The sequence below is a fragment of the Amblyomma mixtum genome, chromosome 5, assembly GCF_055824585.1.
Source record: "Amblyomma mixtum isolate Tamu chromosome 5, ASM5582458v1, whole genome shotgun sequence".
Lineage (NCBI taxonomy): Eukaryota > Metazoa > Arthropoda > Arachnida > Ixodida > Ixodidae > Amblyomma > Amblyomma mixtum.
This window is the reverse complement of record NC_143016.1, coordinates 67,018,837-67,046,831: the sequence shown is the minus strand read 5'-3', so window position 1 is coordinate 67,046,831 and position 27,995 is coordinate 67,018,837. Positions and strand designations below refer to the sequence as shown.

At 46.6% G+C, this 27,995-nt stretch overlaps 1 pseudogene; it reads left to right on the top strand.

Moving 5' to 3' along the window:
- The first annotated feature begins 1,309 nt into the window (after window positions 1–1,309).
- On the top strand, window positions 1,310–7,008 carry LOC149342496 (uncharacterized; annotated as a pseudogene).
- Window positions 7,009–27,995: the final 20,987 nt, after the last annotated feature.

Sequence of the window (27,995 nt, the reverse complement as noted above, 5' to 3'; positions counted from 1 at the left end):
GCTCTCTGCAAAAATGATTCGCTGCTGCCCGGGTTGCTAGCAGGCGCTGCTATAGGTGGCCGCTATGCAGCGTTCTTGCAGCCTACGTCAGCAAATGTCAGCAGGGAGCTCGGAGCCCTTCTGTTCAAGCCCACTCGCGCTCTCGTTCGTTCGCTCGCTGTCTACTCCGAGTCATTTGCTCTAATGCCACGCATTAACCGACATGGGGCGCCACGCCGCGTTCCTGTGGCGGTTAGTCGGGGGACGCAGGTGGGCGCTCTTTGGACCTGAAGCCTAACCAGCCAACGGTAACTCCGCCGTTCGACCGCCTCTTTGTTTTAACGGTAGTTTCTAGGCGCTGAGAAGAGAGGTTAGGGCAACTGCAACCTAAGAAGATGCCGATGAGCTTCGCAGTCAAGCAGCTTGCTCATACATATAGATCTATAGTGAAATGCTTTTCCAGGGTAGCAGCAGCGATATGTGGTGGATATTGCACTGAAATCGTCGTTTCTGTGCATAGGCGGAAAGTCCGGGTACATTGAGGCCTTCTTCTTATGTCTCTTAATTCCTAGCGTAGCAATCACGCCTGAGTCTTCTGGTTAACAAGCATTTATTCTAAGAAGGTGTTAAGCCCTTTGTAAGGCCGCTGCTAATTCCAGCTGCAACTACGGTATAGGGCGCTGCCCTCGCGGCGGTGGCTGTCCATTGTGAACGACAGCACCGCCGCTACCTTCAGGGCGCCCCCCACCCCTATCCCCCCTTATGCATACGCTAACGTCGGAAAGGCGCCTGATGGCCCACAGCGGCCTTGAAGGGTCAACGCTTTTTTTCCAGCTACCACGGTGCAGGGCGCTGCCCCCGCGGAAGGGGCTGTCCCATTATGAACAAAAGCCCCTCCAAGCACAGTGCAGTAAGGAGTTGGTACGCACTGTTATCTTCACGATGGCTCTGTCGATTTGTGGGAGAAAACAGGAACCATTTCCTAGCTGATCTGCCGAACTGACAGAGAGAGCCCAGGAAAGCACGATTCGAGCATTTTTTGGCGACGTGGGGAACGACATGCGTTCCTCACTTTTATCCGCCCGCTCATCGATCACGCTTGTCCGAACGCCCCACCGTCTGTGCCGTACCGGCTTCTCTCTCATCTATTGTTTAAGCACTGAGGACAGGGGGTGCGCTTCTGTACCAAGATCTTGACGAGCAGTGCGAGTGGAGAAGGGGTGGGGGGGGGGGGGGGCGGCGGTCTGCTTGGGACAGGTCAGAAGGAGACCCCCAACGGGAGAGGACGTGCATGCTCTCTCCAACGGGAGAGTAGTGTTGTATTTGTTCTTTATGTTCTTAGCGAGCCCCTGGGTTTGAGGCTGAGCTCAACCCACGGGGTAGGTCAATGATTGGAGAATTGATGCTTGGGGCGGGCCACTTAAAATGACCGCCCCATTTCTTTGTTTGTTACGGTTATAAAAACCGAAGTAAACGGATGGAGACCAGCCTGAGCTGGGGCTCCATGCTTAGCATGTAAAATTCTGCTACTAGGCTCTAACCTGCGGGGTCGAAGAGTAAAGTAGCGCAGTTTGTTTTTCCCTTTGTAAATTCATGTCTGCTGTTTTCCAGTTTTGCTCCTTGTATATGTTGTAAATATATGCTTCTCTTATATTTGTCATCATCTACGAGAAACAACGCCTCCTGGTCTTCCTTCACGCCGAATTAACTAGAGGAAGGGTTTGCGAACCTTCCTTCGAAGAATCTTTACTGGCGCAGTCGACAGGATTCGGCACGTCTCATCTCCAGGAGCTGGCATCGCAGCAACAGCCACACGCCATCTGACACGGAGCAGCGAGGAGCTGTCAAGGGACAACTCCAGCTGGTGGAACGGACGCATCATCCGGGCTCTGGGCGGCAGACAACAGAAGATCTGCGCCGGGTGAGTGGGATTTCTTGCGTTTTGTTGAAGCAGGCATGGTGGTTAGTTGGTGAGGCTCATGGTTGAGACGAGAAAACAGTTAGCTGCTAAAGATAGCGAACCCAATCCTGAGGACGAAATGAGGACGAATCCTCGCCAGGAGCAGCAATCGCCAGAGGGCGGTGTAGAAACGGGGATGGATGAGAAAGAGGTAGCAACTCTGGAGGACGAGTTTAGTGGGGAGAGCGGGTCACAGACCGGCGACCAGAGACAGACATTGTCACTAGACGCTACATCAGCCGATACAGAGAGGATGGCTATTCGCCGTATGGAGTTAAAAGTGGAAATGGAGCTACGAATGCGCGAAATTGAATCCAGGGAGCGATTGGCACTCAAGCAGATGGAGCTTGGGCTGTCTAATGGTCGACTGTCACCGTTTGGGTCGGGACAAAGCGATGAGCGGTGTATAGGCCCAGACCCAATAGCGCAATGTGCGAAAGTCCTGGAGGGCTATGGAATGCCATGTGATGCTGATGTGCCACTGTGGTTTGAGGAGGTGGAGAAGCTGTTCACTACTTTCAATATTTCAGACAGTAGCCGAGTGCACTTAATAATGCCGGCACTGACAGAGTGAGTCAGGTACTTGCTTCGTAACCTTGACGGAGCGGAATGCACGGACTATGAGGCGGTAAAAACAGCGGTTCTAAGCGAATTAAAACTCACTCCGACGGAGTATCTTGAGAGATTTGAGAAAGCAGCAAAAAGAAAGGAGGAGACGTGGGCTCAGTTTGCGTCTCGTGTGAAAACTTACCTAGCGTACTACATCCAGTCTAGAGGGGTAGATTCAAAAGAGGCTTTGATGGATCTCATGGTTTCCGATCGCATTAAGGCAAGCCTCAGCCCGGAGGGAATTGAATATGTGCGCCTCCGCGAAGGAGAAAGTTGGCTGAAGCCTAAAGAAGTATCGAAGGCTCTACAAACCTTTGAGCAGGCAAAAGGCAAAGGGCGCGCTACAAAGCAGATTACGACACCAGCACAGCATGCGGGCCAAAAACAGTCCAGTAATGAAAAGCCCGCAATAAAGTGCCATCTGTGTCATGGGCTGGGCCATTTTGCTAGGAATTGCCCGCGAGCAACAGGAAGTGAACAGCGCCAGAAACAAGCATATGTGCACAAGCAGAGGGTGCAGAGGGTCACGCTGGCGGATGAGACAGAAGTAAAGAACGCGGCGGTAAACCAAAGCACACTTTTAACTGCGAAAGTGGAAGTGCCAATGCAAGGTTCGAGGGCGGCTTCATCGAGACTCGAGTTCGTAGACCTCCTTGTATGCGAAAATGTCGGTACAAAGGCATTACTCGACACGGGTAGTGAAATCACGGTAATAAGGGAGAGCATATTACCGCAGGCGCGGACGGAACCATCAGGGACGGTGAGGCTAGTGTCGGCTTTCGGCAGATCTATTCAGGCGAAATTGGCGACGATCCCTGTAAGAATTTCTCAACCAGGAACAGTCGCAGACGATCAAAAGATAGGCATAGTGTGTGCCCTCACTGATGAGCTGGCTGATGGGGTGGACTGTTTACTATCGTTAGAAGACTGGCAGCTACTTAAAAAGCACAGTGATGAGGTGCACACAACAAGTAGGAGTACTGCAGTCAGCCTGGTGTCCAACCAAGAACCTGCAAGCGCGGCAAATCAGAATGGCGAGGCACTGACATGCGAGGTTGGCAGGGCGCCAAATGACGAGGTTCCGCGAGAGGAAGGAGAGCCATGCGATAAGGACGATCCAGTTTCGCTGGCTAGCCAGCGAGAAACGTTTCGAGCGGCGCAGCTCGCTGACGAGACCTTGAGGAAAGCATGGGAAAATGCTCAGCACGGAAAGGCGGGTATGTTTGTTACCGAGGGATTGCTGCACCATTGCGACTCAATAGCAGGTACTAAAGTGCGACAATTGGTGCTTCCCCAAGAGAGACGAAAGGAAGTTCTGTCCTTGGCGCATGAATCGCTGTGGGGTGGGCACCTGGGTCCAAGGAAGACCAAGGCCCGCATAAAGTATAACTTCTATTGGCCTGGTATGGAAAAGGAGATTTCGGCGTACTGCCAGTCATGCCATGGGTGCCAAATCCGCTCAGACCGGCGTCACACTGACAACATACCCATTACCCCATTGACTAGACCTGAACACCCCTTTCAGGTTGTCAATGTAGACGTCATAGGGCCTCTTGATACGCCATCTGGCAGGGGTCACAAGTATGCTTTGTGCGTGGTTGATTTATGCACGAGATGGCCTGAAGTCGTGTGCCTTCGTTCCCTGACTGCAAGGGCTGCATGTGACGCTCTGTTGGAGATATTCAGTCGAACAGGGGTTCCTCAGACGGTCTGTTCGGATCAGGGAACAAATTTCAAGGCTCAACTCACCCAGCTGATGCTAGAAAAATTAGGTTGCTCCCCTAGATTTTCCACCCCCGAACACCCTGAAAGCAACGGGACCGTGGAAAGGTGGAATCGGGTACTAAAGAACATGCTATTTCACGTGATAGAAAAGGACCCGAAAAATTGGGACAAGCTGATCCCTTTTGTGTTGTGGGCGTACCGCGAAGTTCCCCACGATACCACGGGCGTAGCACCCTTTCGGCTGTTGTATGGTCGAAATCCGACAGGTCCGCTTACGGTTCTTCGCCAAACGTGGGCAGGAGAAGTCAGTGTACCAGCAACGCTCAGGGAGGAACCTGCTAAGTACTTAAAACAGCTGCAAGAGAAGTTTGAGATAGCGGCCAATGTGGCTGGACTCACAAGCACTGCGCGACAGGCTAGTTACGCAGAAGCTTACAATAGGAGAACGCGGAATAAAGTTTTTAATGTGGGGGATCAGGTGCTCATTTTCGACACAGACCACGCCACTAAGATGGCTCCTAAGTGGCTTGGTCCTGCCACAGTCATTGGTTGCGAAAGGCAGCATTCGTACTGGGTAGAAACGGAAGAAGGAAAAAGATCAGTGGTGCACGCGAACCGAATGAGACCGTACTACGCGAGGGTCAGCCATATTGGCGTGGTTTTTGATGAAGACCATGAGTTTGGGGAAGTAGAGTGCGCACCACGAGTTGCACCACCTCCACCAGACGAGGACATAGTACCATTAGAAAAGTTAGCCCACCTGAGTGAGCAGGAGCAGAACGAAGTTCGGGGGTTGTTCAGAAAACACCATGCACTTTTCGATGGCAAGCCTGGACGGGCGAAAGTAGGAAGGCATCGAATTGATTTAGAAGAGGGGTTCAAAGCAAAGAAAGCGTTCCCTTATCGAGTGCCCGAACTGCTCAAGAAAGAAGTGAGCCGCCAAGTGGATGAGCTACTTAGTTTAGGTTTAATCTATCCTGTAGAGAGTGAATTCGCACACCCAGTTGTGTGCGTGGGTAAGAAAGATGGGTCAGTGCGAATGTGTATTGACTACCGAACGTTGAATGCAGGGACTCGTTCAGACGCATTCCCAATGACTAACTCCCAGGAGCTAATTTTTAGGGTTGGTCAGGCGCAGTTTATCACGCTAGTGGATTTAAGGCGTGGCTACTGGCAGGTACCGATGGACCCGCAAAGCCAGGCGCTTACCGCATTTGTGACCCATGAGGGGCAGTATGCGTGGACAGTGATTCCCTTTGGGCTAAAAAACTCTGCAGCGACCTTCCAAAGAATGGTCAATACGCTTTTATCTAAGCACCAAGCCTACGCCACTGCCTACCTGGATGATATAGCGATTTTCTCGCATACTTGGCAGGAACATGTGGAACACATCGATACCATCTTTTGGCTGCTTAGGAGGGCGGGACTAAAGGCTAGCCCAGAGAAATGTCAAGTGGGACAGCCTCACATCCGCTATCTAGGACACATAGTGGGTTCAGGGACGCATGCTCCCGACCCTGAAAAGATATCCGCCATAGAAGGCCTAGTGCAGCCGAATACAAAGAAAGAGCTGCGAAGCTTACTGGGACTGTGCGGATATTATAGGGAATATGTACCCAAGTACGCTGAAATAGCTGGTCCCCTAACGGCCTTGACAAAGCGGGGCGTACCCAACTTGATCCCGTGGCCAGAAGATGCGCAGCGCGCATTAGAAAACCTGAAAGACTCGCTCTGTAGAGCAGTGGCGTTGAGCACTCCACAACCTCATCAGCCGTATTGGCTTTTCACTGATGCATCAGCGACGGCGGCCGGGGCATGCTTGGCACAAATGACTGAAAAGGGCGATGAAAGGCCTATAGCGTTTGCAAGTCATCGCTTCGATGCGACTCAGGCGAGGTGGTCGACCATAGAGCGCGAAGCGTTTGCTATTATGTGGGCTCTGAAAAAGTTCGATTATTGGCTCTTTGGCGCAGTGGTAAATGTCGTCTCTGATCACAACCCACTGGCATACTTGACAACGTGCACTCCACATGGGGCAAAATTGGCTAGGTGGGCGCTGGCGCTCCAGCGTTATAACATAACGGTGAAACATAGAAAGGGCGCTAAGAATGGAAACGCAGATGCGCTATCCAGGCTCCCCAATTTAACATGGGAGTCAGGAACTAGCGGTACCACCATGCCGGCCTAGACAGGCGTGAATGTTCCCACTCAGCCGACGTGGTTGGTGCACGGAACTGTGTGGTGATGACGAGACTTGTGAAAGTGTACTATATGAGAACCCTCAGCTGTGTTAATGAGTGTTGTGCGCGGACTTGTGAACCGCTGTGAACAATGCAGTGAAGCGGTGTGTGTCTGTGCGCGAGAAGGTGGACTCTCCGCAGTGTAATGTGGCCGTATATTTGCCAGATCTGTACGCCAGCATGCACCGGTGTTGTGTTTTATACTCTTTTTTTTTTTTGCTTTGAATGGTTCTCGAAGCGTCGAGGTAACCCGGAGAAACTGTGTCCCGGGAGGACCGACAGTGCGGGCGGTAAACGTGCTGCGGCCTTTTTGTTAGTCAGTATAAACGAGCTGATAGCAAGCTAGATTATACTCTTAGAGGGGGCGTGTAAGGCCGCTGCTAATTCCAGCTGCAACTACGGTATAGGGCGCTGCCCTCGCGGCGGTGGCTGTCCATTGTGAACGACAGCACCGCCGCTACCTTCAGGGCGCCCCCAACCCCTATCCCCCCTTATGCATACGCTAACGTCGGAAAGGCGCCTGATGGCCCACAGCGGCCTTGAAGAGTCAACGCTCTTTTCCAGCTACCACGGTGCAGGGCGCTGCCCCCGCGGAAGGGGCTGTCCCATTATGAACAAAAGCCCCTCCAAGCACAGTGCAGTAAGGAGTTGGTACGCACTGTTATCTTCACGATGGCTCTGTCGATTTGTGGGAGAAAACAGGAACCATTTCCTAGCTGATCTGCCGAACTGACAGAGAGAGCCCAGGAAAGCACGATTCGAGCATTTTTTGGCGACGTGGGGAACGACATGCGTTCCTCACTTTTATCCGCCCGCTCATCGATCACGCTTGTCCGAACGCCCCACCGTCTGTGCCGTACCGGCTTCTCTCTCATCTATTGTTTAAGCACTGAGGACAGGGGGTGCGCATCTGTACCAAGATCTTGACGAGCAGTGCGAGTGGAGAAGGGGTGGGGGGGGGGGGGGGGCGGCGGTCTGCTTGGGACAGGTCAGAAGGAGACCCCCAACGGGAGAGGACGTGCATGCTCTCTCCAACGGGAGAGTAGTGTTGTATTTGTTCTTTATGTTCTTAGCGAGCCCCTGGGTTTGAGGCTGAGCTCAACCCACGGGGTAGGTCAATGATTGGAGAATTGATGCTTGGGGCGGGCCACTTAAAATGACCGCTCCATTTCTTTGTTTGTTACGGTTATAAAAACCGAAGTAAACGGATGGAGACCAGCCTGAGCTGGGGCTCCATGCTTAGCATGTAAAATTCTGCTACTAGGCTCTAACCTGCGGGGTCGAAGAGTAAAGTAGCGCAGTTTGTTTTTCCCTTTGTAAATTCATGTCTGCTGTTTTCCAGTTTTGCTCCTTGTATATGTTGTAAATATATGCTTCTCTTATATTTGTCATCATCTACGAGAAACAACGCCTCCTGGTCTTCCTTCACGCCGAATTAACTAGAGGAAGGGTTTGCGAACCTTCCTTCGAAGAATCTTTACTCCCTTCTTATTATTTAATTTCTTCTGGTTAAATAACCAAACAAGATTGTGAGCCCACATTTTATTATCGCAAAAATGTTGTGCCCCGTGCATAACGTGCGAAATTCACCGAGATGGGTGGTTGCAACGGCACTATGGTTACCGCCTCTCATTCCTAATACAACTGCAAGGCGTGTTCTTGCTTTCGGCTCGTGTTTCTGTAACATTTTGGTGAACTTTGACACGACATCATTTTGAGATTTTTTTTACTCCTTCTAAGGAACGCCACTTGTTACCTGTGCCACTGTGCAACCGAACAGTGCACTTTCACTCGTCAGAAACAATCATTCCGCGAATATTTGCAGGCACATGAACGTATAACCGTGATTTGAAGGAACCATTCCTCTCGAGGCTCATCTTGCTGGTTTTTTTGCTATGTACCTCTTTAGGACTTCAATTTATATTTCTCCAGTTTGTATTTGTTTCGTCACTGCTTTTGTATTCTTTCGCGAACATAAGTTTATTTCCCTTCGGGGCACTTTATGGCCGATATAAAATCCGCGGAGTGGCCATTAAACTGCTCTCGTTTTGGCAAATTTTTGGAATGCTTGACACAAGCTTTCATTGCTATTGTTATTTTAATTGTTTCTTTTTGGGAAAGGCGAGGCACTACCTGTTTTGTGGTTGAACCCTACTCACGAGAGCCAAAACTCCTCCGGAGGGTTGTAAAAAGATGTCACAGATGCGACTTTCACGACGGGCATTCGCGGAGCTCTGTTTCTAAGCCCCTCTGAAGAACCCATTAGCTCAGGCTTTACCGTGTTCAAAGGGCATCTCTCCGCTAAAGAGCAGAAGCCTACTATGGGCCTTCAGGCTTAGACAGCACTGAAAACTGTGCTCGTAAGAGCAGAAGCCATAGTATAAGGAGAAAAAAAGGAAACTCCGAAACGATGACGACATGGAGCTCAACATGCTCAACATTGTAACATTAACTTTTCACCGGGTCGAAAGAAATGACACATTTAGCTCGCTTCTTCAACAAAAGCGTTAAATGACACCCCTTCTCAACGTACCCAGTAGAGAAAAAAAGGGCAGGAACACCATGCAGCCCTTAAGGTGTGAAAGCTTTTGTTCTTGAGTAGAGAAAACGAAAGTGCTTCCTGGCGCCCTGTACTTCAGGAGGTAAAAAAAAAGCAAATTTAACTTATACGTCATGCAGCCTATTCTTTAGCAAGCAATATAGTGTCACATGACTGCAAAATTACGGCTGGTGTCAGTTTATGCTTGCGCTGAATGTGTTTGTTTCGTTGCGTAAGTCCTTCTTGAGGCCGTCTGCAAGCATTCCATCCTCAGTTGACGGAATATGCTCGCCTGTACAGGTTCAACCCCTGCTGCCTAAGCTAAATGTCCAACAGCCAACATTTAGCTCTCATCGGCGTTTCCTCACTTTGAGACTCAGTCTTGTGAGGCGAGCCGGCAGTTTATTTTGTGACTTTGCAGTATCCTATACCTCTTGCTGGTATCGCGTGCTGCTTCCTGCATTCAAATAAACTTTTGTTCTCTTAAATAATTTTTAAGAGCCACCTTTTGAATGTTATAACGTGAGGTGCACTAAGATTATGTCTTCTACTTTCGCGCAACAATTTCCTTACACTCTATGGGGAATAAGTACGTAATATACCTATTTATACACATACATGAACAAAAGTCTCGCTTAGGATAATTTATTCTCTTCTGGGGGACACAGTGAACCGCACGTTGTTGGAGGCTTTTCTTTTTATTTTGTGTTGATATACTGTGCTCCTCCTAAAAAAAAAAAACTCGCTGTTTGATACACGGTTAAGGAAGAGTGACAAAAAAGTTTATACCCTGCTTTGGTGAAACTCTCCAAACACGTGTAGTCTCCTTTTGAATGGTTTGCCAGAATAAAAGTGACTTACTTCCAGCCAAAGTACCATTCTGACTAATGCACTGTCGGCGGTCGATTCAGCAACGGCATCTGGCGGAATCCCTGCAAAAAGATTGCACAGATTCGCAGTGATGAGATTTAAAGAAAAATCACTTTAGGTTCACTCACCGTTGACAATATTCATAGGTATTTTTTACAATTGAGAGCTGGCCATCTAGCTAGCTCATTCGCTGACTTGCTCGCTCACTCACTCTCTCTCTCAACAACTCACTCACTCTCTTACACACTCACTCACTGCCTCGCTCGCTCACACACTCATCCTTAACTCAGTCCCTCGCTCGCATGCTTTCTCACTCAATCTCGTTTACTTTCTCAATCTCTCACTCACACTCCCTCACTCGATCGCTCTTTCTTTTACCATCTCCCTCACCACACCAATAATATTACTCAATATTCGGTCGGTAGCTCAAAGTATTCTTCATCGAACAACGACCAGAACCTTGTCACATACTGATGAAGAAAACTGTTAAAAAAAACGATGAAAACAACAAGGAGAGTAAGGAAAGAATTAAAAGCTAAAAGATATCCGCTGCCAAACTGCTTCCGCACACGAACGATACCAAGTTCGATTCACCGCTTTGACCTGGTATCCGCTAATAATGGACATTAACGGGCGCATCAGTGCGCATACATGAAAACCATCCCAGTTCGCGCAGCGCCGTGTATAAGTCCGATCCGATTGGTGCGAATTGGATTAGCTCTGAAAGATGACTGGCGTGACAACCTCCAGAGATCCGGCGCAATTAACCGGAGCGCGTGCGGGCGCCGACGGTGCGGAAACGAAGGGAGCACGAGGACCTTTGCTATTTTGGTCTCATTAGCGCAGTAACGCAGGTCGTAGCGGATCCAGTTGCTTTACCTTGGGCGAAGCGCTTTTGCTCAGAGTTTCGATCTCGCGTCGTGCCAGCTTCCATTCTTCCATAAACTCGCCCTAATCTCCTGGAGGCCACTGAAGATGACCTGCGTACACTCACTGGACTGACGTCACTGCCCTTGGCACTTTGGGCCGCATTTATCATTCGCACTGGGCGCCAGGAAAACCTATGTTTGTTTAGTCGTCGGCCTTAGGCGATGACGGAAGCGTGAAATATGGAAGTGGCGCCAGTTAGAAATGAGTTTGCGCCCCTTGAGGTTTGCGAGCAGCCACGTGCCGTAGCTGGCGTTTGCGAGAAAAGCGGAAGACAACAAAGGGATGGAAATACGACTGTGGTAAGTGAGGACCGGCAACTCGGTGTCCAACGACAATTATGACTCCTTTGGTGGACGCATGACGCTCTTCACTTTACGATTTATTTACTGCCACAGGGTCTGCATACGTTATCTGATACGGGGAATGAACTAACCGAATAACTGTAAGAATGTGGAAAGTGAGGTTGGCGGGCCGTGTACTGTAAACACTTTTTTGCACTTTGGCAAGCAAACTGGTAAAAGGTACAAAAATTCTCTTCTGCCGCAGAAGCTCATGGTACGTACGCAGTAGATAGAGCAGAATAGACTGTTATCGCCGTGGTTGTCTTCATAATCAACGCTACTTTCGTCATCATGCAAATGGTCATGATTAAATACACAGTTTAGGGACTATCACGCAGGAAAGCGACTTGCACGGTAAGCGACCAACCGAATGTCAGTACCAAAGACAGTCCCAAAGCTGACAGGAAGTCAAGTAACTTCAATACAAAAAAGAGGCCCACTGTGGCAGTTTATCTCGCAATGACTTTCAGATCTAGCTGTCAGCGCTCTGTATAGGCGATTGCGGTGTCGCGCAATGGTACCCAAAGATATGTCGATTCCCTGCCCCTTAATCTTCAGATGAAAGGCGCCTTGAGCGCTCATCTCTTAACGATCTGTGACTTTGTCGCTCACTGCGCCCTCGATTTTATTGAAACATGACTTTGCCCTCAGGGCCATTTCCGAGCTCTGATTCTTAGCGGAATGGTCGCCAGTTGGCGTTAAATTGATTGTGTATTTCTCGGAAAAAAAAGAAGAAAGAAAAAAATCATCAGAGACTCGAAAGGCAAGTTCGTGTTCCTGATACTGACGAGGCGTTATGAAAGTGAGCTGATAAGTAGCACCGCACTATCTGTGTAATGAAACGGGACCAAACTATTCATTGGAGAACGGAGACCGACGGGAACTCTTTTGCGTCTGAGGTGCCATTGAGCGGAATCTGCGTTTACTAGGTTCCTGTCGAACTGCGGCAGCCACTTCCCACTATTTGCGCTCGCACGCTCGCGTGCGTTGGTATTTCTTCATGACACTCTGCTTTGAACAACAAAACCCATGCTGACGGCGAGACGTGTGCGCGGTTTCCCGAGGATGCCTGTCTTATTAGCAAAGAATTGTTTTCAGTTCTGTGCAGGAAATGAAACGAAAAGAAAACAGAAGTGTACAATATCTTGGTATGTTTTATGGGTTAATTTTGGTAGTGTATTTTGTGTTTGCATATTTATGCTTTCTCTGCGAGCAGTCTCCTTGGAACCATCTGCTTTAATCGGCTGTCCAATTTTGAAGCACCAATGTCTCTATTCTCCCGGCCTCAGCATCGATTGGGGCTCTGACTTATGCCGAAAAAACGGACCGAAAGGAATGAAACAGAATTTGGTCCCTCATCACAGCTTGAGAGACCGAGACATCACACGCACTTCTGACATTGCACGTAATTTTCCTGTATTTTGGGACGCTCTCACATTGCGGACATAAAAATTTCTTTCAGAATCTTTTATCAGGAACTCACTGCGCAGTAAGGACTGCTAGTCTTCAATATTATCAGCAAGCTTTTCTCCGCGTGTTTTCACTTTCCTAGCAGTATCACGTTTGCCGTTTTCACAATTCTCTTGTCTGAAAGACAGCCTCTAGGTATCGCTAAATACGCACACCTCGCTGACACATATGCGATATTTTGCCCAGTCATTTTTCTTTGTTTTGTTTTTTACGGGAACCGCTTAAGTCCGGCTTCATCATTTCTGCGAACACCCTGTTTATGATTTCTGAGTCTCCAGGTTGGCGTGACTTCAAATGGAAAGTGCATGACCTGCGCATGTTTTCATGTTATTTTCAAGCCATTCAGACACATTTTTTTGGAATTCGTGATTTGCGGATGCGTTTGTTCCCCGAGGAAGCACATCCGTTACTATCGAGGCCAGTTGTTGTAGTTGTTGCATGTCAGACTGTGGCATCACTGTATTCTTTGAACGCATTTTTTGGAGAAAATAAACCGTTGTGTCTTTTTTACCTGAAAGTGTCGCTAAAAACTGCAACACTCTTGGAACTGTCGAAGGATGACCGAGGAAACAGTGGTTTGCTTAAGAAAGGGCGCAGAGTTAGTCATATTAGGAAGATGGGTTATATTAATTATGCAAAAAACAGCGTGAACAAACGGGGACGAAAGGAAGAATACACAGGAACAAGCGCTGACTCTTAACTAAGTTGAGAGTCAGCGTTTGTTCCTGTGTATTCTTCCTTTTGTCCCCATTTGTTCGCGCTGTTTTTTGCGTAATGTATCACCAACTCGCCCGCTTAGCTATCCTGGTTATATTAAGTATGACATCCGGAACATAATATTGACTCAGCGCGATTGAAATATTGATTTCATTTGGAAGATGACAATGAGAGACACATGATAAGAACAGAGTACTTGTTTTGCGTTTATGGTCTGACTTAGTTTAGTTTAAAAATCGAAAACATATCAGGTGCTCCTCCGAAGTCAATTGCACTTCCGTTCGCTTTCACACCATACGCTTTATTCGTCGGTAGGCCTGTTTGTACGGATAACTAGCAATTCAATTGCTAGAAAAAAAAAGGCTCCCAGAATATCCGCCCTTTCTTTTCTCTCCTTGATTGCCTTGTTATCACTGGCGCATCCACTTAGTTTGAAGTTTGAAGTTTATTTATTTCAGGCAGACGTGATACAAATGTACAGGTCTGTCTAAGAGGCTGACAAAAAGGCACAGGTGCCTGACGAGTGTCAGCCTCTCAATACACACAGCACCTCAGCATACGGTGAAGGAAAAGAAAGGAAAATGTGGACATGAAAACGGTTGCAGGCACTGAATTACAGGTGAAAAATCGAAAAAAAAAGAAAAAAACATGCAGCGATACAAAACGTGATGCAAAGGTAAGAAACTAGCACTCAAAAAGCAAGAAATGTACGAAGTCAAGTCCTTTCTACTATGACATTAAGTAGGCATTCAACTTCTTTTTGAAAACCCCTATGGACCGTGATTGATTTACAATTGTCATGATGGCTGGGTGACGATTTAACAAATCGGGTATAACAAAGGATTGCTTTTGCATGCCATAATTTGTGCGTATTTTACATATGTTGTAAGCTGTGCACCTTGTGTTGTAGCTATGTTCTTTCAGCAGATATTTTCGGAAAAATTCAGTTTCATTAAGCTTGACTGCGCGGAATATGGCAATTGCAGTTTTTCTGTTTAACAGGTTTTCGATAGTTAGCACAGTGTTCTTCTTGAAAAGTGGGGCAGAATGAGTCCTGTAAGGTGCATTTTCTATAATGCGTACTATTCGTTTCTGCAATGTATATAACCTATCTAAGTTGGTTTTTGTTGTAGTTCCCCAAACGGATAAACAGTATTGAAGGCGTGAATGCACTAGACTATAATAAAGCTGAATTTTCAGTTGTTGGGGTAGCAAGTTTCTTAACTTATTAATAATACCAATAGATCTCACAATACTGGTTTTTATGCTGTCGATATGATTTGACCAGTTCAAGTTTTCTTCAAACAAAACTCCCAGAAATTTATGAGAAATGGAGCGCTCGATGGTCTCACCGTTATATTTTAGCGCTATGTTTTCATCAATATGCTTACCACGAGGGCGAAAAACAATGTACTTTGTTTTCTTAATGTTAAGTTCTAATTTATTTATTCTTAGCCATTCAGAAATGTTCTTTAGCCAAATGTTAGCTTCGCGCTGAACATTAGATAAGTTTGCACCAGAAAAAAATACGTTAGTGTCATCAGCATATAGTATGATGTCTGCTGTTAGGGGCACGTTAATAATGTCATTTATGTACAAAAGAAAAAGGAGCGGACCGAGAATAGAACCTTGTGGGACACCATATTTGATATCTCCTAGTGCGGATCTCGATTTAAGTATTTCTGTGCACTGTAGCCGATTACTTAAATAGCTTTTCACTAGGTTAAGTGCAATTCCCCTTATGCCATACTCACTTAACTTTAGCAATAAGATATCGTGTTTGATAGAGTCGAACGCCTTTTTAAAGTCAAGAAATATTCCTATTGTGAACAGTTTATTCTCAAAGTTGCTAACTATTTTTTCTTTAATGCGTAGTAGTGCTGTTTCCGTACATTGTTGTTTTCGAAACCCGTACTGTTTATCGGTCAGAATGTTATTTATATTGCAGAAACTTAATAAACGTTTATTAATCACCTGTTCGACTACTTTTGAAAAAACTGGCAAGATAGAAATGGGCCTGTAGTTGTTAATGTCATTCCTGTCACCACCTTTAAATATCACGGATACTTTCGCGATTTTTAATTCGTCTGGAAAGATACCATTTGATAATATCAGATTGCATATGTATGAAAGGGGTTTACTAATGAATGCGGCAACTGTTTTGACAGGCTGTGCTTTTATACCGTCGATACCACACGCTGCCGAGTTCTTTAACTTGGAAAGAAGATCGCATATTTCTGTCTCATCTGTAGGTGTGAAAAATAAAGACCTGCTTATACTAGCGGAGATATACGATCTATACGTAGGGTTGCAAGTGTCCGAAGCACTTGAGGATCCACTTTTCAAGAAATGTTGGTTAAACTTATTCGCGAGTGAAACTCCGGTGTATATTGTTCCGCCATCGCTTATCTCAGAAACAGGGCTTTCTTTTTTATGAGGAAGCAGTTCATTTAGAGTTTTCCAGACCTTTTTGGGGTCATTAAGAATAGTACTGAATTTGTTCTCATAATAATTTTCGCGTGCTAATTTTACATCCCGGGTCAGTCTGTTTCTTACCTTTTTAAATTTTATTAAGTACTCCGGATTCCTTGTCTTTATAAAAGCAGCAAAAAGTCGTTCTCGCTCTTTTATTCTTTTTAACAGCTCGTTGTCAATCCATGGTTTTCTGCATTTCCTATTGCATTTAGTCTCTCTTAAAGGAAATGCCTCCTCATAAAGCTGTTTGAATACTGTAGCAAAACGGCAGAACGCCTCTACAGGATCCGTCATGTTGTAAATGCAAGACCAGTCTAGTTTGCTGATTGATCTTTCAAAAATAGCCATCGTGCTCTCGTTTATTGCTCTGTATGGTGGTCGCACGTCATGTTCGCGTTGTCGGTGTATTTTTGTTTCTGGGTTAAAAAATACAAATATCGGCATGTGATCACTTACATCTGATATTAGGACACCCGACTCTAGACCAGCTGTTTGCGTCGTGAAGCACAAGTCAAGTAGGGTTTCAGATTCATTCGTCACCCTTGTAGGAACAGTGATAACATTTCCGTAGCCAAAAGAAAAGAACACATCTAAAAATGCCTGCGCGTGATGCTCCAAATAAAGTAGATTAATATTAAAATCCCCAGTGACAACGACACGTTTGCCAAGATGTGAACAGTAATCAAACATGTGCTCAATAAAATCAAGCAGCTTAGATTTGACTCCAGTGGGTGGCCTGTAAATAACGACAAATATAGTTCTAGCACATTCAATCATCAGTGATTCGTAGTCATCAAGCGTAACCGTAAACTCACGAATGACATCAAAGGAATAGTTTGATTTGACATAAAAAGCTACACCTCCCCCTCTTTTGTTTTTCCTGGGCAGTGAAACACATCTATATCCTGGGAAGTGCACCGCATCAGACTCATCACGAAACCATGTCTCAGAAAAAGCCATAATATCAAATTCGTGGTTTAATTCATCTAGGAGCAAGCAAACAGATTCATGTTTACTTTTTAAGCTTTGTGCATTCAAGTGAAACATAGAAAGCCGGTTGCCACGGCGAAATGATCTGCTTTCTTTAAAGGATTGCGTGTCATAGTACTTGCATTCGCGAGAAGGGATTGTCATTTTGAGCACAAATAAACCAAGAAACTGGCACAGATGACTGCCTCTACCTTATTTTATCGAGATCTTCCATCGTGACAATTCTGATAACCCGAGAGCGGCCGGCACGGCGTACGAACAGTCTACCATTCTTGTGCCACGCAAATTCATAGTCTTTTTCATCTGCTCGTGCCTTCATGTGCCAGAAAAGCTTTTTGTTTTGTGCTGTGAGGTTTTCATTGAAATAAATGTTTTTTCTTGATTCTTTCAGTGCAGCTTTTTTTTCGAGCCAAGCGTCTCTTGTTCTACGGGAAGTAAAGCGGACAAGAACGGGTGGAAACTTCACATTCCTGTCGGTACTAGCTTTCTCAGCATCGACATCAGTTCCATCAGATCGTGGCTTCAGGGGAAGGCGGTGGGCGGATTCAATGTCTGATCCAGAGAGAGGCGGAAGCTGCAGATCGTCTGCGATACGATTAAGCTTTTCTAGCAGATTTTCACTTTCATGTAAGGGAAGACCATGTACTTCTAGATTGAGCCGTCTGCTGTACTGATCGATGTCATTTACTTGCTGCCGCAGCTCATGAATTTCCTGATCATTTACTTTGACCTCCAGCTTCTCCACACGTTTACGTAGGCTTGCGATGTCCGCATTTTGCTGCTTCATCTGAATGATGACCTCGTCATATTTTGAGGACATCTCGTGCATTGACTGTTCGACATTTAATACTGTGTCCTTTATTTCCTCCAAGGCATCTACTTTAACTTTCATTTCGATTAGAATGGCAAGTTTGCGGTGAATCTCTAAAATTTCAGCTGAAAGGTTCGGCTCAGCTACCTCGTCATCGGCTGCGGCCGATGGGGACAAAAGTAAGATTTCTTTCGCTGTATATCGTCGTGAAGTTCCTAAACCGGAGATTGTTTAGCGCTGTAGCCACATCGGTCCTTGTCCCGAACGCAGTGCTTATGGGAGCTTACTTCGCAAGCATTATGGGCTCCGCGTCAGTGGTGTGAGTAACCAGCAAAAGAGTGATATGTGCTTTATCGAGGTCAATGGTCTTCCGCTTTTTTTTTTCATTCGCCTGACCAAAATGATACCCTACGCTGCGGAAAGACGAGACAATAAATATAGGCTTGTGAAAACTTACGTTCAAGCTTTTCCAAGCGCTTCGAAGAGAAATGGAGAGGAATAATATGTAAAGGAAGAAAAGGAGAGAATGATGGAGTAACACGGGGCAAAAATTATACCGTAGAGAGAAGCGGAGCCAGGAACTTAGAAGAGTTGTGCAATGTTTCAATCCTTAACGGAGGCCTCAGTACCTTCCCTGACTGTTCAGTTTTATGCGTGTCTGCGTCAATTTTATTCCGAAGTTTTGCAACCGACAGGATGTAAAAAGTTGCAGTTTATTGTTGAAGGGTAAAGCTTCTATGTTTCAGTTTCTTATGCCCTCAACTTCATCATAATAATACCCTGAATCAGCGCAAAGAGATAGAGGTATAGAAATCTAGGCTCTGAATTTTTCTCGCCGCTAATTATATTCCACAAAGCGGAATTTTTACAGCAGAGTGGAAATGCAGAAAAAAATTGGTCCTAAAAATTCAGTAGTAGGCACCTTTAAACGACGCAGGTAAGGCACTGCTATTTTACTCCCGCTTAAGGAATCACAGAGAGCTAATGCCACGGAAACGAAAGCTCGCCTGACATCTGTTGATAAATAATTTACAGGACGTGAAGCTAAAGTGCAATGACATCCCAGAGAGCCAATGCGCCAAAAACGCTACCTCACCTCAAGAAAATAGCTTTAATGTAAAGACGGTTTGCTGGCAATATTAGTTTCAGGCTTCGAATTGTAATGATGATGCCTGAAGCAAATAAGTTCTAGATAAACGTCTGAACTGCACCTAGTACACGCAGCGCCCATAAACGGAAACTTTTATACGTTACCTAAAAGGACTGCTAGCGGTTGATTCCTAGCTTTCTTTGCGAGCAAATCATTCTCGTTCAGGTTGAGCGGGCCGAAAGCGCGGCTGTTTGCAGTGGCTTCTATTAAACCCTAATCGGCGCATGCGCTCTCCATGGACAAGAGATGGACCCAAACTCAACCAGTTAGCAACGCGCGGGCGAACGTCTCGCACTCTTTCTCCCTCTGTCTCGCAGCAGCTGTTTTTGGTTGGCGCTTCTTTTGTGCATGGCGCTATGGCCGACCGGAAATGGCGTCTTGCTGACTGCAAGCTGCTCGGGTCGCTCCCGAGATGGCCAAAAGAGTGAGTCCGCCGCCAAGGGTCCGAGAGCCACGAACACGACTCGAAGTCCGAAAGTGCGTGGTGTCCTGCAAGACCAGTCGCTGCCGCTTCTTCCTGCAAGGAAGAAGCGCGGCGCCATTTTGCGCGGCGCCAAAATCGCCGCGCAAATTTTGGCGATACCTTGGTCAACAAAAGGAAACCTTCAAAGAAATTAGAACTGAGGATGGGAACCTCGTCACTGATATAAAGGAAATAGCTGAACTCTTTAACAGGTACTTTCAAAGTGTTTTCGGGAGACCTTTAGATATAGTTGTTGATGCACCCAAACAATCCTTCGATCCTAACGAAGTTCCCGTTATTTCTACAGAAGGGGTTCTCTCTTTGCTGCGTAAAATAAATATTCGGAAGAGCCATGGTCTAGACGACATTCCAAATGCGTTTTTAAAGCGTTACGCGCTCCAGATCTCGGAGCATTTGGCTAAACTATTCACTTTATCTTTACAAACCAGTGAGTTGCCAGAAGATTGGAAGAAGGCTCGTGTTGTGCCGATTCATAAAAAAGGTGACAAGTTACTCGTGACTAATTACCGACCGGTCTCAATTATCTCTACATCCTGTAAGCTTCTAGAGCACATCGTGGCCCACTTTATAATTGACTTTTTAAATGAAAGAAACATTCTGTCACCTTTTCAGCACGGATTCAGGAAGGGAATGTCGACCATCACTCAACTAGTTACTACTATTGATGATTTTCTTAGAGTTCTGGACAACTCGGGACAGATCGATGTTCTTTTTTTGGATATGGCGAAAGCTTTTGATAAGGTACCACATGCAAAGCTCCTTTATAAACTGCAGTTACTTGGTATTCCGTTCTATCTTATTGAATGGGTCAGAGCTTACTTAAGCGGTAGAACTCAGTGTGTTGATGTGAATGGTACTCTTTCTGAATCGCTTCCTGTTACTTCCGGTGTTCCTCAGGGCAGTGTGTTAGGACCTTTGTTGTTTTTAATATATATAAATGATTTAATAGACACCATTCCTCCGTCTGTGTCAATAAGGTTGTTCGCGGATGACTGCGCTGTATACAAAGAAATAACCTCAATTGCAGATCATCAATTGCTTCAAGATTCTTTGCTTAAAATATGTCACTGGTGTGAAGAATGGGACATGGATTTAAACATTGATAAGAGTGCGCTTCTCCGAGTTACGAGAAAAAAAAAAGTTAGTAATTACCAATATTGCCTTCACGACAGTCACATCCGAGAGGTCTCACAGTACAAGTATCTAGGAATTACTCTTAACAACCGATTAACCTGGGGTACTCATATTTCTGAGATCTGTTCAGCCGCTTTTTCTCAGCTGTGTTTCTTGAGACGCAAATTAAAACACACTCCTAGAGGTATTAAGCTTCTGGCTTACAAAACTTTTGTCAGGTCCAAACTTGAGTACTCTTCTGAAATTTGGGACCCGCATACCAAGAAACATATTTATCAACTAGAGCTCATCCAAAGGAAGGCAGTACGTTTCATTTTTAATAAATATAGAAGGTCTGACTCCCCAACACAGCTCATGAAAGACAATAGCATTCCATTGCTTCGTACTCGCAGAAAACTTAACCGTATTTCTTTCCTTCATAAAATTATCTCAGGCAAGCTTAACATTTCTCCCCCTCCATTCATCAAGCATTCAACTGCTCGAAGGACCCGCCATACAAAGGAGCACTCCTTACAGCCTCTTTTTGCTAAAACGAACTCATTTAAGCACAGTTTCTTCCCTCAAACAATAGCAGATTGGAACGCACTCCCTGAATCGATTTTTAACTCTCCTGACGTAGAACAGGCACTAAAAACATTTTTGCTTCAGTAAAAAGGAAGTGACTCTTCCGTATTCAATTTTAAGCATGTATTTCTCTTTGTCGTTGCTATGTTCATCTTTTAAGTTCCATTTTTGCTGTGCGTCACATGAAATGTTTTCACGTGGTGTTGTAATTTATGTTATCTTATGCCCCTCCTGCTTGGGCCAACGCTGGCCTGCAGTATTTTGAAATAAATAAATAAATAAATTGTAACGGGGGGTTTAGTACGAGGTACTGGGGCGACGGGAATGGCAACGGCAGCAGTCCGGGATCAGGTCGGCGAAAGGCACACAAGCGTAGCGCTGGCCAAAGACTCTCGAGAGCACTGTCACTTCGTCTTCGTCTTTGCAAAACCATCAGACGCATCTTCTTTAGCCTTACAAAATAAATAAATCGCAAGCCGGAAAGCTGACGTGTTCCTAATTAGCTGCTGCGCAGCACTCCGTACGCGTGCTGGCAAGGAGTAAAAAGCTTCGTTAGTTTGCTGGAATAACCGGCCAGCGATAGGGGTTAGGCTAGGACGGTCGCCCGCAGAAGTTTGCGCGCGGTGTGCTGAGTTGCTCGAAAGGAATTCACACGCTGTGCGAATACATGCGGTATATGGAGTTGCGCGCCTAATAAGCACTTTCCACGCACGCCGCACACTGCTCTTAAATCTGTGGCAGCCACTGCTGTTTGCGATGGGACATGAAATGAAAAAACAGGAGAGGGGGCGATGTACTCGCCGAACTTTGCTGGTAATGCATACTAAGTAAAGGATGTTTGTCTAGAAATAAAAAAAAGCAGCGTGTTGCACACACGCTGCTTTATTACATGGGGCTTTCTGCGAGAAGCAGAGGTGATACTGTTGTGGTTCCTGTTTTTGAGATTATAAGAGAGTTTCTTATGACGCTCGCCGTATTCTACCGTGCTTTCATGTAGCTTCTTTTGAGGCTCCAAAGTAAGGTAGCATTCATTGCGCGTTTATTCCAAGAGTTGCCGTACGTACCTTTTCATCCTGAGTTAGTGAGTAACGGCGAGAAATTAGCGCTGGATCAGTTATTATCTTCCGAATTTGCAGCGGGTAATGTGTGGGGGAACAAACTTGTGCGAGTGAGAGAGACGGATGGAGAAAAAAAGCAAATTTATCAACCTTACATCTTTTGCGCATTACAGTGGCCCCTTATCATGGGCAATACTGACCCGTTCAGAAGAGGTGAAAGCAGAATGAATTCACTGTGGCCATCCACAGTGACCCTTTCTTTCCAGCTCCTTTTTCAAGTGTCTGTGGCAGGGTGAATGAGTACATACGCGGGCACCTTTTTGGGCAGTTCGTGTTGCTTATGTTCTGTGCTCACAATAACTCCGGCGCAGACTCGAAGGTGACATTTACGGGTTTACTATTGCCACGTATCATTGTAGTGTACGTTCGTTCGCGCAAGGCCGCAGCAAAGGGGTGTTATCATTTTTGTTCGTGACGCGAGAAGCGACCGCACTAATCTCGATTCATCACAGCCATGCCCAGCTGCATCTAAGTGTTTCCAGATTACTCTAGATGATCTCGACCTGTTACCTCGAAGTTTCCTTGCCTGCTTTAAATTGAAAGATGCCGCGAGCAGCGGGCATTCATAGTTCGACGACTGACGAGCACGTTTCTTGCTTACACCGCCACCGAGTGATACGGCAGGAAGCCCACGACAACACTCGACGCAATGCTCCCGCACGTTTCTGACGAAGACAACCTCGACGTCGCCGCCTACCTTCATCGCGCTGAGGAAGCCCGAAGACTTGCGCGGCTTCGCATTCAAGACCAGCAGCACACCGACGCCCTACGCTACAATCTGCGCCGACGAGACACGCATTACAAGCCAGGTGATCGTGTTTGGATATGGACGCCAGTTCGCCGCCGTGGATTGAGTGAAAAGTTGCTGCGAAGCTACTTTGGCCCGTACAGGGTTCTCCGTCGCATCGGTGACCTCGACTATGAAGTCATCCCCGACGGCACGACAGCATCTCAGCGACGCCGCACACGCCCGGAAGTCGTACACGTCGTACGCCTGAAGCCATATTATGAACGCTAAAGGACTCGAAGTTCGAATTCTCCGTGTTTATTGTCATTTTAAAGCATCGAGACGATGCTTGTTTGGGAGGGGGGTAATGCCACGTATCATTGTAGTGTCTGTTCCTCCGCGCAAGGCCGCAGGAAAGGGGTGTTATCATTTTTGTTCGTGACGCGAGAAGCGGCCGGACTAATCTCGATTGATCACAGCCATGCCCAGCTGCATCTACGTGTTTTCAGATTACTCTAGATGATCTCGACCTGTTATCTCGAAGTTTCCTTGCCGGCTTTAAATTGAACGATGCCGCGAGCAGCGGGCATTCATAGTTCGACGACTGACGAGCACGTTTGTTGCTTACGCCGCCGCCGAGTCATCATCATCATTATCATCGTCGTCATCAGCCTGACTACACCCACTGCAGGGCAAAGGCCTCTCCCATGTGTCTCCAATTAACCCTGTCCTTTGTCAGTTACCGCCACTGTATCCCCGCAAACTTCTTAATCTCATCCGCCCACCTAACTTTCGGCCGTCTCCTGCTACGTTTGCTTTCTGTTGGAATCCACTCCGTTACCCTTAAGGACCAGCGGTTATCTTGCCTTCGCATTACATGCCCTGCCCAAACCCACTTCTTCCTCTTGATTTCAACTAAGATGTCATTAACCCGCGTTTGTTCCCTCACCCACTCCGCCCTCTTCTGATCTCTTAGCGTTACACCTAGCATTTTCCTTTCCATAGCTCGCTGCGTTGTTCTTAACTTAAGCTGAACCCTCTTTGTTAGCCTCCACGGTTCTGCTCCATAGGTGAGTACCGGTATGATACTCACCTATGGGGTGAGTTCTTTTGCGGGCGCAAGTCAGCCCAAATAAAGAGCTTCGTTTACAAGACTTCTTTGTGTCTTCCTGACCGCTGGACTGCCGTCACTGCAACGTGACGCTGTCTAGGATTTACCAGGGCGTTATAACTCTAATAATGTCGCGTTAGATGTTTTCTGCCAGAAAGGCTTATTTTTCTGCTTGGGAAACGACGGCTGCAGCCTCTTTACTTAAGTGAAGTGAAAGATTCCGAAAGACTTCGATGTTTTCCTCTAAGCTCTTTGAGGTTGATGATTCTGTCATCACGGAGATTCGGCCTTTCGCCATAGCAACTGCAGGTTGCTAGTCAGTTTGTTAGACGCCCGGTGTGTGAGCCACATGGGCCAGCTTAGCGGCTGCTGTACGGTGATTTCTTGGCTGGTTGGTTTATGGGGTTTAACGTCCCAAAGCGACTAAGGCTATGAGAGACGCCGTAGTGGAGGGCTCCGGAAATTTCGACCACCTGGGGTTCTTTAACGTGCACTGACATCGCACAGTACACGGGCCTCGAATTTCTCCTCCAAAGAAATTCAGCCGCCGCGGCCGGGATCGAACCCGCGTCTTTCGGGCCAGCAGCCGAGCACCATAGCCACTGAGCCACCGCGGCGGCTCGACGACCGACCGCTCCTAGGGTAAAGCCTCAGCAACGCATGTGGCTATATATTATGCACATATATGTCAAATATTAGTACGTCTGCAAAACTTCTTATACGCATTTTCTTTGTTGATGACGGGGTGATACCTTCTGAGCTCGCATACTTGCTAATAATAGATGAATATTGATTCGAAAACGCTCCTCGACGAGACAGCAGTGTGAGTCCTTCGGGACTTCTTTCATTTAGTCTCGCTATAAACAAGCGGCATATGACAGCTTCGACGTTAGTGCGCGTTGGGATGTCCTCATCCCTAGCGTGCAATAATAGATCCTATTCATGCCTGAACTTTATGAAATTGCGCGTTGATTGACTAGTAGGTCCCAATAACAGTCGAATTGACATAAATATTTTTCATAAACTAAACATCCGTCAGAAATTTTGAATATCAAAACATATTTAGATGAAGGTGTGGTTAAAAGTTCAGGGAGTCAAGGACGCTTTGGTAATAAATGACGACCAAGAGTCGCGCGGGGCATTTTACTATTTCCTCATTGTAGTGGAAGTCATCTCATTGTGAATAGCCGTGACTTCGAAGGTAAACATAATATACAAGAGTGTGATGTTTCTTTTTATTCTTTTTTTACTGCCAAAAGCGAAAATATGATTAAGCGGAATTTCCACTTTATTTAACAAACGGGTCACATTCTTGAGAAGAACCCATAATGCTCTAAGTTCTTTGTGTGCTGCAACATTCAATGTTTTGTGGTTGGAATTAAGCTGAAAGACTTAACACGAGAGCTCATACAGGTTGACAATGTAGGGACTGCACTATTGCACTTGAAAGGTGGTCGCAACAGATATAAATTATTTATTGAAAAATTGATCATAAAAATATTTTGATTAGCCTGAAAGGCAGTCATACATTGATGCTACTTACGTTTCAAGCCTCATCAACTTGTCGCATACGTCTTACTTTTATTTGGCTGCGTACTGCAGCTTTGCTTCAGTATGGCTTTCCTTTGATCGCAAAACTTCACTGATGTTAACAGCGGCATTATTGCTTCATACTTGGCACTCCCTGTTTTACCGCACCCAGTCGGTTTATTACATACTCACTCTTCCATCAACATCCATCGAAGTAACGAAGGAATACGGCTGCGAACTATGTACGTGCGTGTGTCTGTGGAAAGAGGGGGCGGTGATAGGACATCTATGTTTCAACGGAGGGAGTTTTCTTGGGCCCAGCTGAGCGCATGCGATGCCGACGATAATGAGTTCTGCACGGGAGTGATGGCGGCAGCGCGCGACCGACGGAGGAGGCAGCAGCGACGACACATGTGGAACAGTGCTGGGCGGCTGTCGCAATCGGCTCCAGAGATGGTTACAGCTGACACCACTTATTCCGCTCCCCGCAAAGTGTTGGGGGAACGTAACGAGTCGATGATATCCCCCTCCCCTCCCCGTCTCGTCGCCACTGTCGCACCTCTGCTTGCTCTTCGGGCTGTCCCGCCAAAGCGTGCTTCTCTGCACACTGAGGCTTAGCGAGGCAAAGCCATTCCTAGAGAAGGCTGTAGCTGTGGGTGCCAGCCGTGACGGAGCCGAAAGATCAGGAGCGGGAACGGGCCGCAGTGAAGAAAGCGACTGCATGATGAAAGTGGACACTGCCGCCTCCTTGATCGATATGTAGCCGTGAGTGAAAAAACGTTTGTCAAAGCGACCGTGTTTGCGGTTAGCGCGTTCACATCTCGTTGATCGGGGTGCGCGAGTAACTCGATGACTCCGCGCGGCTCGTCTCACGGCCGCCACACCTTCGTCTTCACGAAAAATGTTTTCTTTAATGTGACACCTTGCGGGCTTGTTCGCTTGCTGGTCCGCTTCGTTCTCGCCTGCAATGCTATCCGCATGCATTACCAAAACTGGTGCGTGCTGCGTCGGCTGCACCGCTTGCCGTTATTTTTTTCTCTTGGCGAAACGCCAGCTAAGTGCAGCGAGTAATCTTAGACAAAGACCGCATCTCAATATCGTCTATGCTTACTTCTTACGAGCCGATCGCGTGTCATCGCTGACGTTTTTTCCTCACGTGTTGCACGCAACTACGTCTAGGAAACGCTAGCTACGTTCCTCTCGAACTTTAACGACCGCGCCTGTGCCACAGTAAGGTGTTTTTAAAGTGTGGTTCTGAGCCGTCCTAATGCATTAATCAGAAGCTCGAATCTACCGAGTATTATTGAAGTTAAAAGTTCTGTGGCCAAAGTACTGGTCTTATGAAGAATCGATATCTCTGTTTGTGGGTTGCTCTTCCTGGAAGCTGAGAGCCCCAGCTGCGCTTTTGTTACTTTTTGCATGATGATTTAGATACCAAAAGCGGCTATGAAAACCATCAGGTCACCAAATAACCGCCTTTCGAAGATTTCCCTACAATCCCAATCACAGAAATGTCGGCTCACGAACGTATATTCATTTCGCTTCCACTGCTATCCTACAGCCGAGGCCGTCAACAAACCCGTGACCTCCTGTTAAACAGGTGAACGCCATAGCCGCAGAGCTGCTGCGGCACGTAGTCTGAGCAGATTGTTACTAACAGCGTAGTTTTTGAAGGTTGAGTTATGTTTCTGAATGAATGCATGTGCGTTACATAGCCTCCGTATCTTCACGTGCAATAACCTACCAGCGATCGAGTTATGCCAGAAATGAGGACAGAAAGCTTCGGCATTGTAAAAAAAGACAAAATTCCGAACTTAAAACTAACAAGTTTTCTTTAATTCAAACATGTTGCCCTGCTTGATGTCAGACGTTCACGTCGCAGCCGAAAAAATGGTGCGTGTGCATTTAAACCTGTGGTAGCTGCCAGTATTCACGTTAGTTACGCAGCTCGACTTAAGACGAACCGCCTTCCTTTAAATTTAGCTCTCCACGCATGTAATTGTTTTCGTGCAGGCCATTTATTGCACCGTGTCGGCAGTAAAAGAAGTGCAAAAGGCAAAATATTTTTTTCCGAAAACACCAGATATTTTCTTTTTTCATTCTCGGCTATCATCCGCTTCCTTTCTTGGATTATTTTGTCTTCCTTCCTCGCTTCCGCACTTCCGCCTTACTGTCTTCTTTCCTTTTTTTTTCGCGCTGTAGAGGTGGTGGCTGACGAGCACTAGCAGCCATGGCACACAAGAGGAAAAACACGAAGCCTTAAGGCTTCGAGACCCTGGGCGGCGAAAATAGTTGAGCACTAGAGAACATGGCGGGCTATTAAATGCCCACTCTCCTCTCTAAAATGTTTTTCATTTCCTGCCTTTCTTTAGTGTGAATCGATTGCGAGCTGGGACGACGACCCCTGGAGTAATGGTACGACTGCAATGCCCGGCACGATTAAATATTTCTGTTGCAGCCCCCATTCTTGCTTGATCCTTCAGCTCCTCTACTAATGCAGTAAAAAGCAGCTGCGTGAAAT